Here is a 23589-nt window from a genome sequence, read left to right as displayed (position 1 = left end):
ACTACAGCTGGGGATAGGCATAATTTTCTGGGTAATAGTGGATAGAAAAGTTTGGGGGTAGAGAAAAGGGAAGGGTTTTAAAAAATCTCTGAGCAGAGGGATCAGAAATGGTTGATGCCACTCCTCCCCCACCCCTCCAACCCACACTTACCTCCATTCTTCCCCTGTTGAATGAAGCCTTATTGTTCAGAGTTATGGCAGAATTCTATTGATAAAAATAAACGGATATTAGAATTAGAGATTGCAATCAAGTCATCTTTAAGTCCACTGGAACTGATTATTCACAAACTTCTTGCTATGTGTAAAAAATGAATAATTTCTATTTGAAGCCACTTTAAGTAAGGTTTTCTGCTACATAGAGCTAAATTGAAGCCATACTGATAAAATGACTAATATTAATATTAATTTTCTAGGGAAAAAAACCTCTCTGTAGTGATATCGTCACCTTCCCAATTAAAAACATGAATTATGTGCTCAACACTTAGAACACTCTGAGAGATAAATGATAGCATTGATACATTCACTAAAAGTAAAAATAATGTTATAGGATTGACTATATTAACATTAAAAATCAGAATGAGTGTAAACTAAAGGTGTTACTCATAGCATATATTTCTTGATTGTTTTCTCCATTATGAAAGAAATGAAAATAGAATAATTTCCAATTTTATATGCTAAAGTTATTAATTACAACTTGATTTATGCTGACTATAACCATATTTAAAACATTTACATACTAATATCACCTTATATGTGACCATATCACAGATCTAGAGCATATGAGTTTATATTAGTTAGAATTGGTTTGACTCTACCATGTTAAATCAAGGATTTCTTTACAATTTCCTGATAACACATGAGATATGTGGAGAGTCTCACACTGAATTTTAATACTTTGGAGAAGAAGTAACACACATCGTTTCACTTGCCATATTGTTGAGAACTACTCAGAGGCCCATGTAAAATGACAAGCGTTCAAGTTATTATATTCTTATATGTGCCTCAGTGCAGAGGAGGCTCAGGTATTGATGAATTAGCAATATCTATCCAGGGCCTAAATATTACCTAAACTGGCCTAACCCAATTAAATGAGCTAACCAGTGTTCTTGTAATAATTTAACTTTTAATAATTGTCATCTTTTAAATTGGTTATTCAGGGACAAACAATCAAAACGAGCCTAAACAGTGGATATTAGAATATTCAATGCTCCATCAAGCACCCTCTGAAATATATCTCTTATAACGATGAGTAGCATTTATTTTAATAAATGATAGAATTATTTAACATCTAAACCTCTTTGGTTTCTTTCCTTTATTAATCTCAAAATTACCCACCAACTTGGAGAGCACAGTTTGAGCAATATTTGTCCAGAATCAACCTGTTGTACCAACTGCACAGCAGCTTTCAATCAATCAAGTAGTTCTGGATCAGGACTATCAACACACTTTCTAAGTCACCCTTTCTTTATACTCACTTAAAAAAATTTGACCTCTGACCTGAGGACACAAACTCCTTGCCTAATACGAGCTTTGATTTTTCTCTCCTATGTCTAAATTTTTGTATAAATTCTTAAATTGTGGAAGAAGAAATATGCAGGTAAATTCAGAGATATATACTTTACTGTGTAAATTTTAATTGCTTTAAATTTAAATCAATTAAATTTAATATTAAATCACTTTAATTGTAAATGAACTAAATACTCCAATCAGAAGACATAGGGTGGCTATTATCAAAAAGCCTACAAATAAAAAAGGTTGGCAAGGATGTGGAGAAAACAGAACCTTTGTACACTGTTGGTGTGAACATAAATTTGTGCAGCCACTATGGAAAAACATTTGAAGGTTCCTCAAAAACTGAAAATAGAACTACCATATGATCCAGCATTTTCACTCATGGGTATATCTCCAAAGAAAACAAAAACAGTGATTTGAAAAGATATATGCATCCCAGTGTTCATAGCTGCATTATTTAAAATAGCCACAATATGGAAACAACACAAGCACCCATAAGATGATGATTGGTTTATGAATTAGTGATACACACACACACACACACATATATATATAATGGAATATTACTCAGCCATGAAAAAGAATGAAATTCTGCCACTTACAACAATGTGGATGGACCTAGAAGCTATTATTCTTAGTGAAATAAGTCATACAGAGAAAGGCAAATACTGTATGATATCACTTATATTTGAAATCTAAAAAATAAAAAAAACAAAGGAATATAATGAAACAAAAACAGACACACAGATGTAGAGAACAAACTAGTAATTACCAGAGGAGAGGGGGAAGGGGGCAGGGACAGATAGGGGTAGGGAATTAAGAGACACAAAATACTATGTAAAAACAAAAAACAAGGATATATTATGTAGCATAGGGAAATATAGCCATTATTTTGTAATAGCTTTAAATGGAGTATAATCTGTAAAAATACTGAATCACTATGTTGTACACCTACAACTAACTTAGCTATATTTCAATTAAAAAAATAAAAATGAATGAATGTTTTTGTGCTATACCCTTTTAAATTTTTAAACACTAAAACCATTTAAATGAGGATTCTGCTTTTACCCAAGATGTAATAACAAGGACAGGATTTACCCTATGCCTGAAATAAGTAAAAAAAAAAATAGACAAAATATAAAAAAACAATAGTTTTAGAGATATTGAGCCTCAGACAGTAACGAATAGTGACCTATGAGAAACACGAAAGCAGCCTGGGAATCTTATGACTTTCCCAGGCTACTGCCTTGAGAAAGTTTTCAGGCTGCACTTCAGGTGGGAGAAACCCAGATGTAGCCTGGTGGATACTCGGAGATGAGGAAAGGAGAAAGAGATTCAGAGATCAAGATTGCTAGAGTTCACAGGAAGAGGGCTAAAGAAGAGAGAGTTGAACAGAAAGAGAACTTTGGAGCTATGCTTAGAACAGGAGAGTACCAATCAGTGACCATGTGTGAGGAAACTACCAAAGGCAGGGTAAAAACTTCTGAAAATATTAGAGAACAGCGTTAGATACTCAGGGCCTGTTCCCACAAATGAAACTTGAGAATTTCTCAAGGAATTGGGTGGAATACTCAAGAAGGTCTTGCCTTATTACTGAGAAACAATTAACCCTAGACTGAGCAGTACTTTGGATTGACCTAATAAATCATAAAATCAGGATCAAAAAGGATTAACCTGTTTTAAGTAATGCAATCGTATTTTAGAAAAGGGCTCAAGAATTTTTATAGGAATACAGATATATCCAGCACAATGGGGAAGGTTATCTTTAAGGTTTTCCCATCCACATCCTCTTCACATAGAGAAACCTCAGAAGGTAACTGAAGGAGACTTCAGCCTAATGTCTCAGATAAGGTGACCTAGGAATGAAGGTGTCTGAGATAGGAACGCAAATATAGCATGGATGGCCAAGGGAGCTTAAGACTTTGACAGCAATTGCCATCTGAGATTGAAATACATTGTCTGTGCTTCAGACTGAATGCTTTGCAAATGAATTCTACAGAACATTCATGTAAGGAATTCTACCAATTCTACACTAATTCTTCCAGCAAAAATTGAAGCTGAGGAAATATTTTCCAACACATTCTTTGAGGCAAGAATTACCCTGATACCAATTTTAGACAAAAATACTCCAATGAGAGAAAACTATAGACTAATATGCACAAATGCAAAGATTCTAAACAAAATGTTAGCAAACTAAATCCAGAAATATATAGAAAGGATAATATATCATAATCAAGTGGAGTTTAATACCAGGAATACAGGTTTGGATTTAATATTTGAAAACTCAATCAATGCCATTCACCAGAATAACAAACTGAAAACTAAAATCTGTATGGTTATTACAATAATGTAAGAAAAAGCATCTGAGAATATCCAACATCAATCCCTGAAAGCAAATCTCTATAAAATGTACATGAAGGTAATTTCCTCAATTTAGTAATCTATGAAAAACCAACAGCTAACCTCAGAGTTAATGGTGAAGAGCTAGCTGAATGTTTTCCCCTTAAGATCAGGAGTGAGAAAAGCATGTCTATAATGATAAATTTTTAAAAATATATTATGTATTTTAAAAAATTAAGGGAGAAAAGTACAAAATTATTTAATTTTACAGAATGGAGAGTCAATATGGTAGAGTTGTTTGTGACACTGACCTTTTATAAAGACACACTAGGTTCATATCCTGACTCTAGCCAAACATATTGAGATATATGAACTCAATTTTCCTATCTATAAAATGAAGGAAAATGCCTACCTTCAGCTGTCATTGAATTAACTAAATTCTATAAAATATTTAAATAATAATAATGTTTTCTGGGATATTGAAAGCATTTAACAAGCAGTGAGGGGTGTGTGTGTGTGTGTGTGTGTGTGTGTTTTGTTGTTGCCTATGGTGGCATAGTAACACCTCCTCCTCCTCAACAACTGAGCAGTATATCTCCTCCAAAAACAATTCAAAATCAAACTAAGGCTATAAGAAGTAAAACAAAGCACTAAAAATATAGCCAGGCATCAATTTGCAAAGATTCACTACTGGATGTCAGAAATGTGGACATTAGGGGTGAGGGTGGAATGAAGTGGAATCCAATTAAACATAAAACATGTGAGCTCAGAATCCAGTTCACTCAGAGGAATTTTGGGCATTCAAAACCATTACTGTGTTATTTTTATATTCTCTTGAACTATTCTTGCTTTCTGTGGGAAAAATTTAGATTTTTTTCAGTAAAATATCAACCTTCATAACTGCTTTATGAGTTTTACATATCTGTAGAGATTTAGAATTTTTGTCTCCTTTTGCAGGTTAAAAAAAGGTACAGGGAGATTAGAAATGCTTTAATGTAAGTCTATCGCCTTCTCCATTTATGACTTAGAAATGCATATTGTGATTCTTTCATCTCTGAAGTGATGAAGGCAAATCAAATTATTTCCTGAAAAGATTTAAAAAATGTTTCTGTATGGAGTGTGTGAAAGTCTGAGAATGTACTACATATTCAGTTGGTACAAGTAGTTTTTTCACAGATCATTTCAGTGCTTTAATTTTCAGTCATTGCTTAAGATCTCAAGCTTATCAATGGAAATCGTAATGTTACAGAAAGACTTATATGGTGGTAAACCATCAAGTTACAACTTTAGGATCTTGGCTTCAGTCTCAACTCTATCATTACCATGCTACTGCTCTCAAATAGGTTCAAGAATATAAAAATATGTCATTAGACTCATACATTTTAAGACTCATTCCTCCATGTAGAATCAAGATATACTGAGAATGACTTTTGTGTGAGTCAGAGCACAAAATACAGATGTAGACCTATTTTCTTTCTGTGTTAAAGTTAGGGTGGCTTGAATTTTTATTTGAGAATCCTCTGAAGGGTCTTTTTTGACACCATGGAAACATTAAAAACTGTCACATGCAGTCTCTGATATGTTAATTCCTTAAGTATTAATTTACTATCTATTCCTATTTTTCTTACTTTTCTTTCAAAAATTAAAGAAAAATTAGCACAGAGGTAAAATGAATGCATAAGTGTAATAATTCTGTTAAGAATCAAAGAATAATAAGGAAATTTATGGCATCTGCAATTAGAAATGCTTATCCATAGAGAAGGTGTCAGAGATTTTTACTAAGAGGTCTGAATCAAAAACAGAATCACATATATCATAGTGTTAGGGACAAGTTTATTGAGACATTTGTGAATAATTTTACTTATAGATAATTTTTTAAAAATACAAAACAAATAGTAAATTTCAGAGAAAAAGAGTTGATTCTCTGTTTCTCCTCAGAATTTTCAAGTCAAAATATATGGACCATAACATACATTTTAAAAATTAAATATACAGAATATTGTTTACTTCTTTCAGACTGTTGCTCAAACATCACTTTCTTTGTGAAGTATTTTCTGACTACCCTACTTAAAATTACAAAGATACCCTATTTCACTTTCCCGGCTCTTTTTGCTTTTTTCTCCACAGCACTTGTTATCTATTATTTTATACCTTATGCTTTATAAGTTCATCTTCCCACAATTAATATGTGAGGTCCACAAAAGCAGACTTTCATTCAGCCCTCTCACTGTGCCTTAAATCAGAGACTGACACAAAATAATGTCAGAAAAAAACATTTGATAAATGAATGAACCAAACAATTATCTGTTAGGAACTGTATAAAGTGCTTTAAAAACATTTAAATTAGTCTTCACAACTCTTGGGACATTATTCTCATTTCATTTTTGATGGAAGAAAGTGAATTTCAGAGAGTTTAAGTAGTAGCCCAAGATGATACACATATTAACTGTGGATTTCAGAGCTGTGACTCAAAATACATAAATCCGATTCTAAAGCTTATGATCTTTTCCAGTTATCTCAATATTTCTGCAGCAAAATTGGTAGAATGATAAAATTAGAATGGATTCATCTAGAATTTGGCTAACATTAATGATGTTATTCCCAAATAAGATGGTATATATAGGCTCTTTTAGTCATATTAGTCAATAAATATAATTATTGTAATATATAAGGCAAGGTATTAAAAATATTACCACATAGGAAAGATATAATGATCAGAAAAAAATGTCCTTTTTAGGTTTGCTATAACTTTGATACCACTTTTTTAAAAAGGAAAAAAATACTTCTTACTTATATTTTTTCTTTTTGTGCATTTAATGCCAGGATAGAATCTTTAGAGAGCACCATAATTTATTAAGCCTATATCACAAACCTTCAATTTAGTTATTTCTAACAAAGGATAGTCATAAATACTTCTTTTATATGCAGCAGTCATCTTTAAGATGGAAAAAAAATCTGTAGTTACAGATGGAATAGGACAACACATTAACTCTTGAGTATCATGGAAAATCAATATTTTTGATGGATTTAAAAATTTTGTTGCATTTTTCTTTTCTCTTTCTTTCCTTATCAGTGCACTATATATACAAAGACTATTCAGTCAACTCATGGAAATCCCAATTCCTTTAAAAAAGTGAGACATCTTATGTCATGAATATCTCTTAATTAAGGGATATATTGTTGGTAGAGACAACTTGGGAATACATGGAACCATAAACACAAAATTTACAATTTACCACTTTCATGTTTGCCCTTGAAAAAGCAGTTCTGGAGTTTGTTTTCATGATTGGACTAGACAGTTTAGGGATTAAGGTGAGTGAGATGGACTGTGGGAGGTTCAAATTTAGCTGTTTTGGCGACTCTTGCTATTTGTGAACTCCTTATGCTTCTGTTTCAGGTATCCCAAGAGAGAATTTCTCCTTCCATGTCATACTATTAAAGTTCTGTTAAATTAAAACTGTCTTTATCTACAGTGTAAATCAACAAATGTGACAGTAGCCTTTGAGCACTGCTTTTCACAAGAATTGCCAGCCAAAGTGGTCAACACCCTAAATCAAAAAGACACAGACCGGGTAAGTGAGACATGAAAAAATAAACTTGGAAAAGGCCACCTTGGATTTTAACAAAATATAACAGTTAAAATATGCATTATATTTTATAAATAATATGAAATTTAAAAATCAAAATAAATATTAACATAACCTGTTAATTTACCACACAAAGATGAAAACCACTAATAGTCACCAGATATTCCTCCAATTTTTTAATTTTTTTCTTTAGTAACAAAAATGGCCAAAATAGGATTACAATGCAAGTCTGATTTTAAAAACCTACCTTTTCCCTTTAACATGTTTTTCTGTGTAAATATGAATTTATTATTTTAATGATGAAAAATAGTAATTTATTTAACCACACTCTACCTTTTTAGTTTTGAGGACAGATCCTGAGACGCAGTTTACCTATAGTGTGAATATGTTAAGTGAAATAATAAAATGATAAATTCTAAGTGACATTTAGAAAGCTTATATACTTCAGTTCTACAAACAAGACCAATTTCCCTGAAACCAGCTAATTCTCAGTCATAGTCTGTAACTGCATTACAAACATTTTGGTTCTATGAAGCTATTTCCTTGTTGCTCTATTTTTTCATGTTCATTTGTGGATGTGGGCCCCTTTAGTTAGAATCAAGGACTATTTTTTATATAATTGCCAGTTTCTACAAATTATAGGAATATTGAATTTCTAAACTATGTAAATTTTATTTTATTATAGACTAAACACAAGACCAATATTTCGTGCCAATGGGCTTCACATAGAGGCAGGCAAGGGGCAATTTTTCCAATTATAACCATCTTTACACTCTTCACGTCATCATGGTAAAATCTAAAATAACATGGTGGTGCAATTTTTGCATAATTTATTGACATAATTTTATCACTAGACTCAATGCAGTCTGTTATATGGCAAGTGGTAAATTCAGGAAAGGTGACTGAATTTTTATCATCAGAGATGGTATAGATTTCAAAAGCTTTTGACAATCAAAATATTGAGTCAGCAGGATGAATCTTTTGATGGATGACAGTATCCTATGAGATATAGGGCAATATGTGATATCTGCTCTTAAGTTTGTCTTCTTATAGGCTTAATCGTCACTCCATACTTGTTCTTTTCTTAACTCAATACTACATTTGGAGGAGTTAAGTTCCTACTCCCTCTTTCTTCGAAAATTGATACACAAAGCACAAAAGAGATCTTAAAGACAGGAATCTATATTTGGAAGATGAGTTGGGAAGTGAATTCAGTAGGCAAATAACCATGCAATATGATTATTTCCAACATAATTGACTTGACATCTGGTTCATGATGGTGGACTGAGCACTACCTGAGGTTCCTGTCCTCACTAATGTTTAGAGATACAAGAATAAATAAGATTGCAAAGAGGACTGTAAAGGGGTTACTTGCACAAGAGAGTACTTGTGTCTCTGTATATTAGAAATGGGTAGATATGCATCAATTGGGGAAACAGAGTAGAGAAAGGAAGCTCCTGCTTAGACCACACCCATCAGTAACTTCTGAAGAAGTGGGGCTAGCATTGTCTGTGGAACCACAGAGGCTCTAGGCATGGTGTTACATACATACAGTTCAGACTGAAAAAGTCGCTGAAGGGGAATTTATTAAAAGTATGTCTATTAATAGTTGCATCAGGGAAACTGACTCTTTCCTATTTCACTCTATAGACAAAATCACTAATTTCCACTGAAGCACCAAGGGAGACCTACAGGTCTACACTATGTGTAGGCATCTGAAAAAGTCAAGTTTCATGACTGTGAAGAATAAAAACAGTTTCTGACTGATTTCATCAGAAAAATAAATTTATTTTTGGTTAGCTCACAGAATTATCAGATACGCTCTTGGATCATACAATGAGCTACAAAACAACAAAGTCTAAAATCTAGTTGTATAACTGTTCCTTAGAGGAAACTAGTAGACATAATAACTTGTTTTACTGACACATTTGCCCTGGAGCTAGACAGTGCCACAACTTGTCCTGCCCTGCCACCAGAGAAATTGTCATTGCTGTAGCAGAAATATGATGTTATTATAATAACTATCTCTGCTGGATTCAGCATCATTTCAGTTAACTGTATATTTGTATCACTAGCACTGAGTTAGAGTCTGACATGTGTGTCTTATCAAAGAAATAAATAAAAATTAAGGTTCCTTAAAAAACTACAAATAGAACTACCATATGATCCAGTAATCCCACTGCTGGGCATATACCCAAAGAAAACCATAATCCCAAAAGAAACTTGTACCATAATGTTTATTGCAGCACTATTTACAATAGCCAGAACATGGAAGCAACCGAAATGCCCATCAACAAATGAATGGATACAGAAGATGTGGCATATATATACAATGGAATATTACTCAGCTATAAAAAGGGATGAGATGGAGCTATATGTAATGAGGTGGATAGAACTACAATCTGTCATACATAGTGAAGTAAGTCAGAAAGAGAAGGACAAATATTGTATGCTAACTCACATATACGGAATCTAAAAATGGTACTGTTGGACTCAGTGACCAGAACAAGGATGCAGATACAGAGAATGGACTGGAGAACTCGAGGTATGGGAGGGGGTCGGGGGTGAAGGGGAAACTGAGACGAAGCGAGAGAGTAACACAGACATATATAAACTACCAACTGTAAAATAGTCAGTGGGAAGTTGTTGTATAACAAAGGGAGTCCAACTCGAGGATGGAAGATGCCTTTGAGGACTGGGGCGGGGAGGGTGGGGGGGGCTTGGGGGAGGGCGTCAAGGAAGGGAGGGAAGATGGGGATATGTGTATAAAAACGGATGATTGAACCTGGTGTACCCCCCAAAAAAATAAATAAATAAATTAAAAAAAAAATAAAAAATAAAAAATAAAAATACTTAACTTGTAAAAAAAAAGCAAAATTAATCAATCCAAGAGATACAACATGTGAACAAAAGGAGTTCCAGAAAAAGAGAATAGGAAGAATAAAGAAGGAATATTATTTGCAAGAGTTGAATAAGTAAATGAGTCTTTATTTTGAATGGTCTCATCAGTGTTGATAAGCATGAAAGAAAAAAAGACTCACATCTAGACATGCATAGCTCATTGAATTGCCAGATTATCACAGGTAAATAGAAAGTTTAAAAACAAAGACAGACAGGTGGATATGCGAATAAATAGATATTATATACATATTACAAAAATCAGTTAATTTGGAATCAGCCTTTTCATCAAATACCACTAGAAACTAGAAGGCAGTATAAAAGATATTAATTCTGAAAGAAAATTTAGAATCAAGAATTCTGTGCTATTCAGTCTGTCATGCAACTGTGAAGGTAAAATAAAAACATTTTCATAATAGCAAAGCAATTAAAAATTAATTCTATACAGTCTTTCTAGTGAAGGCTTTAGAATTTAATAAAAAAAGAATGATTTGAAATTTTGATCTGTGAGTTGTATCTGTGTCAGAAAAATATAATAGAAGCAAATTCCCAAAGACATCTGCAAAACCAGACTCCACTAGCTCAATTTTGAGAAGTTAGAGGGCTACAGGAAAGTTATCTTGGGAACTACAAAGAAGTCCTTGAGCATGCATAGCTTGTTTAAGAAGATGGGTTAAATTTTTTCATATACTGGAGAAATATTAATTTTACTCAATCAGAACTAAGACCAAAATTAGAATCTTAAGGAAGATCAAAGTAGTAAAAGACAGATATGGTTAAAATACAAAAAGAAACTAATATGTAGCATGGTGTTGTGAATGGATTGAGTATAAGAGAAAAATCAATGGAATATTAGAACTTTGTATCCTTAGGGAAACGTATTCATAACATGCATTTTGTAGTTAAAATCTCTATGTTAAAACAATGCAAATTATATATATTTAATAACCAAAAAATTCAGTTTTCAATCAGTAAAATCAAACAAAAGAAAAATAAAGCTAAACATACATAATAAAATGAGATTAAAAATGTAAAAACAACATTACAGGTGATTGAATTTTGCAAATAATGAAGTATTGTGATGTTTAGCAAGGGCAGAGATCTATGATAGGTATTAAACCTGATGAGATTTTAAAAATTATTGTTTGAGTTGTGGGTTGAATTAGCCACAATTTTTACAAAGAACCATTTTCATTTGACAGTAACAAAAGCAAACTTTTGTTAAGCAGATTTGGGAATTTTTCAGATATTTTTTCAAAAATAAGCAGAATGATTGAGTCACTTCTCTTAGACAAGTAAAAATATCTGCTGTCAATGATGAAATTAGCACATTCAAGTGAAATGTAGGGCTTAGGAACACATATCCAACACCGTAACTTGACAGTTTCCCTGTAATTAAAGGATGTTTCAGATGGAAATCAGTGGCAATAATTAATAAATTCAATTTTTGCTACGTATAATGAATTTGATCACATTTAGACAATCTGTTTAACTCAGTAAATTAGTATTTTCCAAGTCATCAGTGCATGATGTTACAAAGTCATGCATGAGCAAAAGATCCATTCAACATACAAGGTAGCCTGATGATTTTAAATGTTAAAGTACAAAAGTTAACTGATACATTTTTCTATTTGAAATTGTAATGAATCTTTCAAAATTAAACTTTCAGAAAGATACAAAAAATATTAAAGATTATAGAAGGCTAAGAAAATGCGATGATATTTTAGATCTGGAAACCGAAGCAGGAAATTAACAGAAAACCTCATAAAATTCAAATTAAAGTATCTAGTTTAGTTAGTAGTACTCTGCCAACATTACTTTATTAGTTTTGATAAATACGTGATGATTATGCAAAATTGAAACGGGAAACTAGGTGAAGGTAATATGGGAATTGTGTGCTATATTTGCAATTCTTTTCTAAATCTAAAATCATTGAAAACAAAAAGCAACCCCTACCAAAATTCCAATGACATTTTGTACAAAACAATTCTAAAATTGTATGGAATCATAAAAACCTCAAATAGTCAATGCAAATTTGAGAAATAAGAACAAAGTGGGAGGAATCACAATACCTGATTTCAAGCTTTATTACAAACTATAGTAATCAAAACATTATAGTTTTGGCATAAGAACAGACACATAGATCAAAGTAACACAACAGAAATCATAGAAATATGTATATATATTTGGTTAATTTATGACAAAGGAACCAAGAATATACAATAGGGACATAACAGTCTCTTCAATAAATGGTGTTAGGAAAACTGGACAGCCACATGCAAAAGAATGGACCACTATGTTATACCATACATAAAAATTAACTCAAAATGCTTTAAAGACTTGAATGTAAGATTTGAAACCATAAAAATCCTAGAAAAAAAATTGGTAAGCTCCTTGGCACTGGTCTTGTTGATGAATGATTCTTTGGATTTGATACCAAAAGTAAAGGCAACAACTACACCAAAGACCAAATGGAACTGCATTAAAGTTAGAGCTTCTGCAGAGCAACAAAAAACATCAAAACATGAAAAGGGCAACATACTGAATAGGAGAAAATATTTGCAAATCATGTTATCTGATAAGGGGTTAATATGCAAAATACATAAAAACTCTTTAACTTAATAGCAAAAACCCCCATCAATTAAAACATGTGTAGAAGACCTGAACAGATATTTTTCTGAGGAAAGCATACAGATGACTAACAGGGACATGAAAACATCCTTAGCATTACTAATCACCAGGGAAAGGCAAATCAAAACCACAATGAGATATCTCATCAAACCTATTAGAATGGGCCGTTATCAAAAAGACAAGAAATGAGTGTTCTTGAGGATGTGGAGGAAAGGAAACCCTTATGCACTTTTGGTGGATATGTAACTTGTTGCAGCTCATGTGGAAAATGGTATAGTTCTTCCTGAAAAAAATTAAAAATATAACTGTCATATGTTTCAGCAATTCTAAACACTTCTGCATATTTATCTGAAGAAAATGAAGATGTTAATTTGAAAGATATATTCATCCTCATGTTTATTGCACCATTATTTACAATAGCTAAGACATGGAAACAATTTAAATATCCATGGATGGATAAATGGAAAAATAAAATATGCCAATCAAAAAAATGAACAGAAAACCTGAAAAGACAGTTTTCCAAAGAAGACATACAGATAACTAATAGGCACATGAAAAGATGTTCAACATTGCTAATTATGAGAGAAATGTAAATCAAAACAACAATGAGATATCACCTCACACCTGTCAGAATGGCCATAATCAAAAAGTCTACAAAAAACAAGTGTTGGCAAGGATGTGGAAAAAAGGGAACTATTGTACACTACTGGTGGCAATGTAAATTGGTGCAGTCATAGAAAACTGTATGAAAGTGCCTTTAAAAAACTAAAAACAGAACTCCACTATGATCCAGCAATTCCACTCCGGGGTATATATCAGAAAAAAATGAAAACACTAATTTGAAAACATTCATGGACCCCAATGTTCATATCAGCACTATTTACAATAGCCAAGACATAGCAGCAACCCAAATGTCCATCGACAGACAAATGGACAAAGAAGATATATGTGTGTATACATATACACAATGGAATGTTACTCAGCCATAATAAAGAATGGAATTCTGCCATTTGCAGCAATGTGGATGGAAGTAGAGAATGTTATGCTTAATGAAATTAGTCTGACAGAGAAAGACAAATACTTTATGCTATCATTTATATGTTAAACCTAAAAACCTACTACAAACGGCTGTATATAGCAAAACTGAAACAGACTTACAGGTATAGAAAACAAACTAGTGGTTACCAGAGAGGAGGGGGAAGGGGAAGGACAAGTTAGGGTTATGGGATTAAGACATGCAAACTGTCATGTATAAAATAGAGATGAGCAACAGAGTCATATTGTATAGCACAGGCAATTATAACCATTATCTTATAATAAATGTTAATGGAGTATAATCTATAAGATTGTGAATCACTATGCTATACACCTGAAACTAATAAAGTGTAAATCAACTATCTCAATAAAATAAAAAAAGAAAAAAAAAGCACTTATGTATACACAATAGAATATTATTCAGCCATAAAAAAGAATAAAATCTTGCCATTTGCAACAATGTGGATGGACCTCAAGGACATTATGCCAAGTGAAGGAAGTCAGAGAATGACAAACACTGTATGATCTTACTTAGAGGTGGAACCTTAAAAACAAAGCAAAACAAAACAAACAAAAATGAGTTCATAGCTACAGAGAACATATTGGTGGTTGCCAGAGGTGGGAGGTAAGGAGGGTCAAAGGTAAAAACTTTCCACTTATAAAATTAATGTCATGGGGATATAACATACAGAATGGTGACCATAGTTAATACTGCTGTACTGCATATTTGAAAGTTGCTGAGTAGACTTTAAAAGTTCTCATCACAAGAAAAAAATTTTATAACCATGTATGGTGTCAGATGTTAACTAAATTTACTGTGGTGATCATTTGCAATATATACAAGAATCGAATCATTACATTTTATATGCGAATCTAATATAAAGTTGCATGTCAATTATCCTCAATTTTTAAAGTTCACAGTAAAATATTACCACTTTATGAGTTTAGGTGTGGTATCAGAGAATGAAATCTATAATCAACTAAACAAGCCAATAAAATATTGCTCCTCTTTCCAATTACATATCTGTGTGAGGCCAGATTGCCTCCAATACCTGAACCAAAATAGCATATTGTAAGATATTGTGTGTGGAAGCAGATAAGCCAGACACCAAATAGATTGGGAAAAAAATGTAATATAAGACAATTCTTCTCGGTATATTTTTGTTATGGAAAATAGTTCTTATTTATAAAATATATTATTTATCTTAACATGTTACGTGATTATTTTGCTCTTATAAAATCAATTAATAAATATTTTAACAATTAGTGGCTTTGATTTTATAGTGTGTTAAATACTGATATAATCAAGGTAAAACTCTTTGGAGTACTCAATTTTTAAGGGAACAAAGGACTTCTGCGACCAAAATATTTAAGAACGCCTCGTATAGATCACTTATTATTGCAATAGTTTCAGAGTGATATTATCAACCATGAATGATGAGACTTATTCAGAAGAATTAGAAGAAAGTGATGCAAATGAAGACAAAGAATACTTTTTAAAAATACAAAATAAATCTCTTTTCCCAGTAGAGAAGCAAGATGACTGTTAAGTCCAGAGGCTGTGGACAGACTTGAATTCTGATGATCTGAGATGACATTAATATTGAAGGGCATAATTGGATAGAATTTGTTGGAATCTGGTTAATCAGTTTCTTTGGGGCATTATATAGTGACTGGTTTGTCAAAAGTGGATTTAGCTAGATTAAACACAAGGAGATTGTTAACAGAACTCAGCTTGAAAATGCCAAACTGGTAAGAACCTGACAGAAATCTCTAGTCATTCATCAGGAGTACAAAGATTTCCTATAGATATGGGAAAAAATAGCAACAGAATTTAGCTTTAAGCATATGAAATCAGAATGTGTGATACCCTATACTGTTACCTATAGTTCTTAATCAGGGCCCTAGTACTCCACAGCAGATCCAGTGAAACAGAACACCCCAAAATAACTTATTAGGTTAACAAGTCATGTTGTATCCTTAAGGAGAATTTTAGGGGGAAAAAAGTTCCTCAAAAATTGTTGATAAATCTAGAGTTTTTTCTTTTTCTTTTTCCTTTTTTACATAAAGGATATTTCTATGCTTCCAATCTGACTTCTCTAGGGCTTGGATCAGTTTGCCTAGACAGTATGAGTAGATGAAAACCTAAAAATGGCTAGACCTTATGAGTTAGATTGCACTGTAAAATAATGACTAAGTTCAGTTGATTTTTCTGTTCCCTGAAAAATAATTTATGTATGCATATATATATGTATGTATACATTGAAAATGGTAAACACGTGAATGCAGTAAGCCTTCTTCTCATCTTGCCCAAGGCACATAAGATGATTCATGTTTAGACCTCCAACTGGCTTTAAAAAGGAATTGATTGGACACAAAGTAAATTAAAGATCTAGTCTTATTTTCAAAACAAATCGAGTTACAAATAGTAAATGTTTCACTGTTAAAAATTAGTTCTCTCTCCATAGGCTAGACCTATATGTTTTTTCTTTGCTATTTTTGTTTTAGGCTTAATAAAAACTTTAATTCTATAACACATATCTGACATTTAATTTCAAAGTCATATTAAAATGGATTCTTACTCTATCAAATACAGATTTATTAAGGCTTTGGAAGAATAGCAAGCTGAATTTATTTTTTCTATATTTCTTTCTATGACTATAGAATAATAGAAAACTACCCCCTCATAAACTATCAGCTTATTCTGTACTCATAGTTTTTTTAATTGATGATGCCTCAAATACAAATTTAAAAGGATTTGATTATAACAATAAAACAAAACCAATTTTCCCTTTACTAAGAAAAATCTGACAAAACACCCTTCCAATTTTGAGCTATTAAGCTCATAATGACAGAGTTTCAGTGTTCTTCTGTGGGTCATAAAGTGTGATGTAATTCCAAATAAATCATATCCATAGAAGTAAAAAAAAAGAAGGCGGGTGGGGAATGGGATACCCTAGAAGTTGAGCTTAATGCAGAGCTGAGTTAGTAATCACTAAAATATACTTTATTAGACTTGAATTTTAAACATCTCTTTATTAGAACTTTCAAATAAGTCTAACATAATCAAGATAGAAAATATGGCTAATATTTTATTAGAAAATCTTTTTTACATTGTATTCTCACTAGCAGTGTGGACAACATACAAGTCATTGCCATGTGGTTCCTTTAAGTTGTAGGAAGACTCAAACAGAAAAAGACCCAGAAAGATTCTGCAAATAGTGAGATTCTGTCAACTAGATTTAGTTGAAATAGCCCATTTTTTTAATATATATTTGTTTCTCCAAGTTTTATGAACACATTGGTCTTTTCCAGTTGTAATTATGTCTGGCTTTTAATTTGCTCATCCATTTAGCTTTGAGGCTTACGGTTATGGCTCTTAATTACATTTCCTGAGCCCACTGTTTCAACTGTTCTGGATCTGAGCTTTTCTTACTACTTCTCCAGAATTTACTTTTCCTTAACCTGTGGCTTATAATACTTTAATTTATTGCTATAAGCAAGAGCAGCAGGACAAATGAAAAGAAATTCTCATATTTTGGGCATTAGCTAACAGCACAATTCAATGAATTTATGTTTGTGTTATACAGTTATAGAAAACACGTCAGCAAGTATACAGGAAGGCCTGCTACTTGTATAGCCCAGATGCAGTATTTCACTGATTTTTTCATAGTCTGGTCTCACTGAATATTAATGTAATTTTGAAAACGTTCACATCAGTAAATAAAATGATGCTTCCGTAGTGCTCCATAAAGTTGACAGGAGGCTAGCAAAAATTAGATTTTCTTGAATATTTGATAAACTATAAAACATTTTTATACTGAGTTTGGCAATGACACTTCTTTTTCCTTACAGTCTAACTCATCACTGGTAAATTTGTTGATCTTTTCAAGGAACCAATACTTAATTTTTTATTATCTGTATGTAAATTCATTGATATCTTCTCTTGCACTTATTGTTTCTTCCTTCTCCATATTTTAGGTTTACTTTGTTCTTCTTTTCCTAGCTTCCTTAAGAAAAACATTAGATTGATTTTGGAGCTTTCTTTCCTCTATACAAATATTTAAAGCTCTCAAGTTCCCTTCAAGCTCTGTTTTAGCTGAATCCCCCAAATGATATATTACATAATCAGATTATTTTACATTTTTTCAAATAAACTTGACCCGTTGATTATTTACATAAATGTAGCCTAATTTTAAAATATTTTCTCTAAATATCTTATTGCTTTGCTCTCTAGTTACACTTCACTGAATTCAGAGAATATATACAATAAGACTTCAGTCATTTTAAATGTATTAGATAGGCTTTATGTATTGACATTTATCTATTCACACTTTGCTTTATGTTTTCAGAATTTGTTCAAATTATTCACCTTTAGCTTTTCATAGATTAAAATTAATTTTATATTACTTTGTGTAAAATATAAGAAATTTACAATACTCTAAGTTTTTTTTACCTCTGACTTTATGCAATAGTTCAGGCATCGACAAACTACACACCACAGGCCAAATCTGACCTGTGATGTTTTTGTATAGCCTCAAGCTAAAAATGGCTTTTACATTTTACAAGAGCATAAATTTTAATGATGGAGGAAGAAAAGGGAAGCAGGGAGGAGGAGAATGAAAATTCAGCAGAGACTGTGAGTGGCTAATAAATCCTAAATTTGACCATTTGACCCTTTATAGAAAAAAATGCACTTACCTCTGACACATACACATATGTATGTTAATTATCAAAAGAGTAATTATAATTTATAAGTATTTATATATACCTTAAACTATTAAGAAGAATATTGTCTTTAATTTTATTTCCTACTTCTATAAAGAAAGAAGAAACAAAGGAAGAAAGATACATCATATAGAGTGAGTGAAACAGGAAAATAAATGTTAATCAGATGTATTCTGTCCTATCATATGTGATGATCTTTCAATAAAATTCTAATCAAATCCTCAAACACAATAAATTAGTATGGAATATCTGTATTGTTCCATGTTTTTCTTGTGACTATGTCTATTTATTCTACCTTTTCTCATATCCATTCATTTGGTTTTCTTTATTTTTTTTCTACACTTTTAGGACCAACTCTTAGATTTATAAATATCTTAATAAATTCACCATTCTGCTTCTTTAAAAATATCCCCCACTAAGCACAAGACCTTCATTTTGAGCTATTTTCTTTGGTGCAATACTACTATTGCCTCTATTATTTCTTTATTATGTTTATTTTGCAGTAAGTATTATAGAGGCAACTTTGTACAGTTTTATTATGTTAGGTTGTGTGTAATAAAAAATTGGTTTGGCTTTCATCTTGGTCCCTGGGAAGTAGCCTCTCAACCTTTGGAATTTTCCAAGTGATAGAAGTGTCTGTGTTATTCGTGATGGACTCAGATAGTTTATGCCAACTAGAAGACTTAGGACAGGGAAATGTCATGCCAGGAAGGCCAACAGTGTGATTAAAGACTTGGGACTTTGAGCCATGTAATAACAGGCTGACCTCCAGAGAGTGGAGGTAGGCTGGATTAAGGACATAGTTGAACTCAATAGCACTCAATAAATCCACTGGTTATAATTGACATCTATATACTACTTGATCAAACTACAACAGAATACACATTCTTCTCAACTTCAGATGGAACATTTACCAAGACAGACTACATTTGGGGCCATAAAATACACCTTAACCATTTTTAAAGGATATAAATCATACAATGCAGGCCACAAGGAAATTAAACTAGACATCAATAAGAAAAAAAATAACTGGAAAATCCCAAAATATGTGGAGATAAAATATCACACTTCTAAGTAACACATGGGTTGAAAAAGAAATCTCAAAGAAATTAAAAATATTTTTAACTAAATGAAAATGAAAATACAACTTATCAAAATTTATGGGATACAGCAAAAGAGGTGATTAAAGGGAAATATATAGCACTGAACATATATATTAGAAAGGAGAATTCTAAAATTAATAACCTAAGCTTCCACCTTAGGAAACTAGAAAAAAAGCAAATTAAAATCCCACGAAAGAGTAACAAAATAAATAATAAAAATTACAGCAGCATCAATAAATTTGAAAACAGAAATCAAGAAAGAAAATCCACAAAAGCAAAAGCTGTTTCCTTGTTAAGGTCAGTAATATTGATAAGCCTCTAGCCAAGCTAAGAGAAAAGAGAAAAGGCACAAATTGCCAATACCAGTAATGAAAGAGGGGACATCACTGCAGATCCCACTGGGCTTTAAAGGATAATGAAGAACAAAGTTGGAGGACTAAAGCTGTCCAGCTTCAAGGCTTACTCTAAGATGTGTGCTATTGGTCCAAAAAAAGACAAATAGATCGATGGAACAGAATAAAGAGTCAAAAAATAAACCCAAATAAATATAGTTAACTAATCTTTAACCAAGGAACAAAGGTAATACAATAGAGCAAAGATAATGGAATATTATTCTGTGCTAAAAAGAAATCAAGCCATGAAAAGCCATGAAGAACTCTCAAAGGCTTATTCCCAAGGGAAAGAAGCCAATCTGCAAAAGCTATAGACTGTATGATTCCAACTCTATGACCTTCCGGAAAAGGCAAAACTACGGAGACAGTAAACATCAGTGTTTGCCAGAGGTCAGTGGGGAGGGAGGGATGAATATACGGAGCACAGAAAATTTTCAGAATAGTGACAATACTCTGCAGGATATTATAATGATGAATACACATCATTAAATATTTGTCTAAATTTTTTGAATGTACAACACCTGGATTGAACCCTAAGGCAAACTATGGACACTGGCTCACAATGATGTGTCAAATTAGGTTCATCCTTGGTCAAAAATGTGCTGTTCTGGTGAGTGATGTTGATAATAAGGGAGGGCCTGCATGTGCAGGGGTAGGGGCCAAATGGGAAGTCTCTGTACTATCCTGTCATTTTTATAGTAAAGCTCTAACTGCTCTAAAAAAATTTTAAAAAAGGATCAATGGCTCCCAGAGGTGAGAAGAGAGGGACAGATGAAAAGGTGAAAAATAGAGAATTTTTAGGGCCGTGAAATTACTCTGATATTTTAATGCCATTATACATTTTTCAGAAGCCATAGAATGTACAATACCAAGAGTGAACCCCTAAAGTAAAGTATGAGCTATGAGTGATAATATTGTGTTATGCAGGTTTATTAATTCTAACAAATCTACCACTCTGGTGGGGGATATTGATATTGGAGAGGTTTTGCATATGTGGAGCAGGGAATATGTGGGACATCTCTATGCCTTCCATTCAATTTTGCTGTCAACTAGAAAATAAAGTCTATTTTGAAAGTGTAATAGTATGTGTAACACTTTACTGTGTTCTGTGAGTTTTTCTAGTGAATTATCAAACCGGTATAGATAGTGGGAAACCCTGATATCAGTTGTTTGAGTGGCTTGAGGAACCCTCAAATTTTTAGCTGGTGTCTAAAGTGAAGTCTGTCTTGTGGAAGATTGTACCCTTAACCTGCAAAGCGTGGCCTAACTCCAAGTAGTTGGTTTCAAAAGTAATTACACTTCTGCACAGCAAAAGAAACTATAAGCAAGACAAAAAGACAACCCTCAGAATGGGAGAAAATATTTGCAAATGAATCAACAGACAAAGGATTAATCTCCAAAATATACAAACAGTTCATCCAGCTCAATATCAAAAAAACAAACAACCCAATCCAAAAATGGGTGGAAGACCTAAATAGGCATTTCTCCAAAGAATACAAACAGATGGCCAAGAGGCACATGAAAAGCTGCTCAACATCACTAATAATTAGAGTAATGCAAATCAAAACTACAATGAGGTATCACCTCACACCAGTTACAATGGGCATCATCAGAAAATCTACAAACAGTAAATGCTGGAGAGGGTGTGGAGAAAAGGGAACGCTCTTGCACTGCTGGTGGGAATGTAAATTGGTACAGCCACTATGGAGAACAGTATGGAGGTTCCTTGCAAAACTAAAAATAAAGTTACCATATGACCCAGCAATCCCACTACTGGCCATATACCCAGAGAACACCATAATTCAAAAAGACACATGCACTCCAATGTTCATTGCAGCAGTATTTACAATAGCCAGGACATGGAAGCAACCTAAATGTCCATCAACAGATGAATAGATAAAAAAGATGTGGTACATATATACAATGGACTATTACTCAGCTGTTAAAAGGACTGAAACTGGGATATTTGTAGAGACATGGATGGACCTAGAGACTGACATACAGAGTGAAGAGAGTCAGGAAGAGAAAAACAGATAGCATATATTAACACATATATGCAGAATATAGAAAAATGGTACAAATCCACCAGTTTGCAAGGCAGAAATAGAGACACAGATGTAGAGAACAAGCATACGGACACAAAGTGGGGAAAGTGGGGAGGGTTGCGGGGGAATGAATTGGGAGATTGGGATTGCCATATATACATTACTGATGAGAAAAAAATACCAAATTGTACACTCTAAATATATGCAGTTTTTTGTATGTTAACTGTATCTTAATAAGAGTTCTTTAAAAAAAAAGTAACTGCGGATTGAAACAAGACAAATAGAAGGCAATGTAACTGAGCATGAACCTCAAATCACTTCCTGAAGTTTGTCTTTATTTCAGTTTCTCCTGAAATTTTATCTATTATTGACTTTCTGTTTTAGAGCATCATTAAGAAGTTCTGACAGTGAAATGATGAGGATTTTGTCCCCCAAATTTTAATACTGCCAAAGAAGAATTCCTTCCATTTTCAGTAAAAAAAAAAAACATGCTAAGGAAGAGGAGATTATGGATGACAAATTATTTTTCAAAAAATAATGTGAATATACTCTGCTACAGGTCCTTCTGAGGATTAAATCAATTCCCTATGCTCTTACTTTTTTATAAAGGTCCTGAGAACCCAGCTTGTTTTCCCTTTTTCAGTACTTAATACCATTCACTTTATCTTTTATAGTGTTTTCTTTCTATTTGACAAATCTTTTTTAAGTTTTAGGAATTTGTTTTTTGTTGAGATATAGTTGATTAACAATACTATATAACTTTCAGATGTACAGCATAGTGATTCAATATTTTTTATAGATTATATGCCATTTAAAGTTATTACATAACAATAGCTATATTTCTCTGTGCCATGCGATGTATTCTTGTTGCTTATCTATTTTATATCAATACCTAGCAGTTTGTATCTATTCAATAAATCTTTTAGAAAACTTCAGTAGTATACTCAATTCAAATTTAAAAAATTCAAATTTATTATATTGGTATAATCATATTGCCACTTATATACATAAGACAAACTACAACAACTTTATAATTATAAATCATTGAGAATAAAATTAAAACATCTGTAAATTAAGTGCAAACTGTAAATAAAGAAAATTTAAGTTTACAAAATTAACTTGGTAACGGTCAATTCTTTCATTCATTTGACAAGGTTTGTTTCAGAGTCTGTGCTCTCTCTAGGGAGACAACAGTGAGCAAAGGCAGCCATGATCTGATTTCTTAGGGCTTACATTTTACTGGATAGAACAGTCAGTAAGCACTAATTGCAATAATTGTCTAATTATAAACTTTGATAAATACTGTGAAGGGAATATA

This window comes from Hippopotamus amphibius, chromosome 2, assembly GCF_030028045.1.
Source record: "Hippopotamus amphibius kiboko isolate mHipAmp2 chromosome 2, mHipAmp2.hap2, whole genome shotgun sequence".
NCBI lineage: Eukaryota > Metazoa > Chordata > Mammalia > Artiodactyla > Hippopotamidae > Hippopotamus > Hippopotamus amphibius.
Note: the sequence above shows the minus strand (reverse complement) of the source record.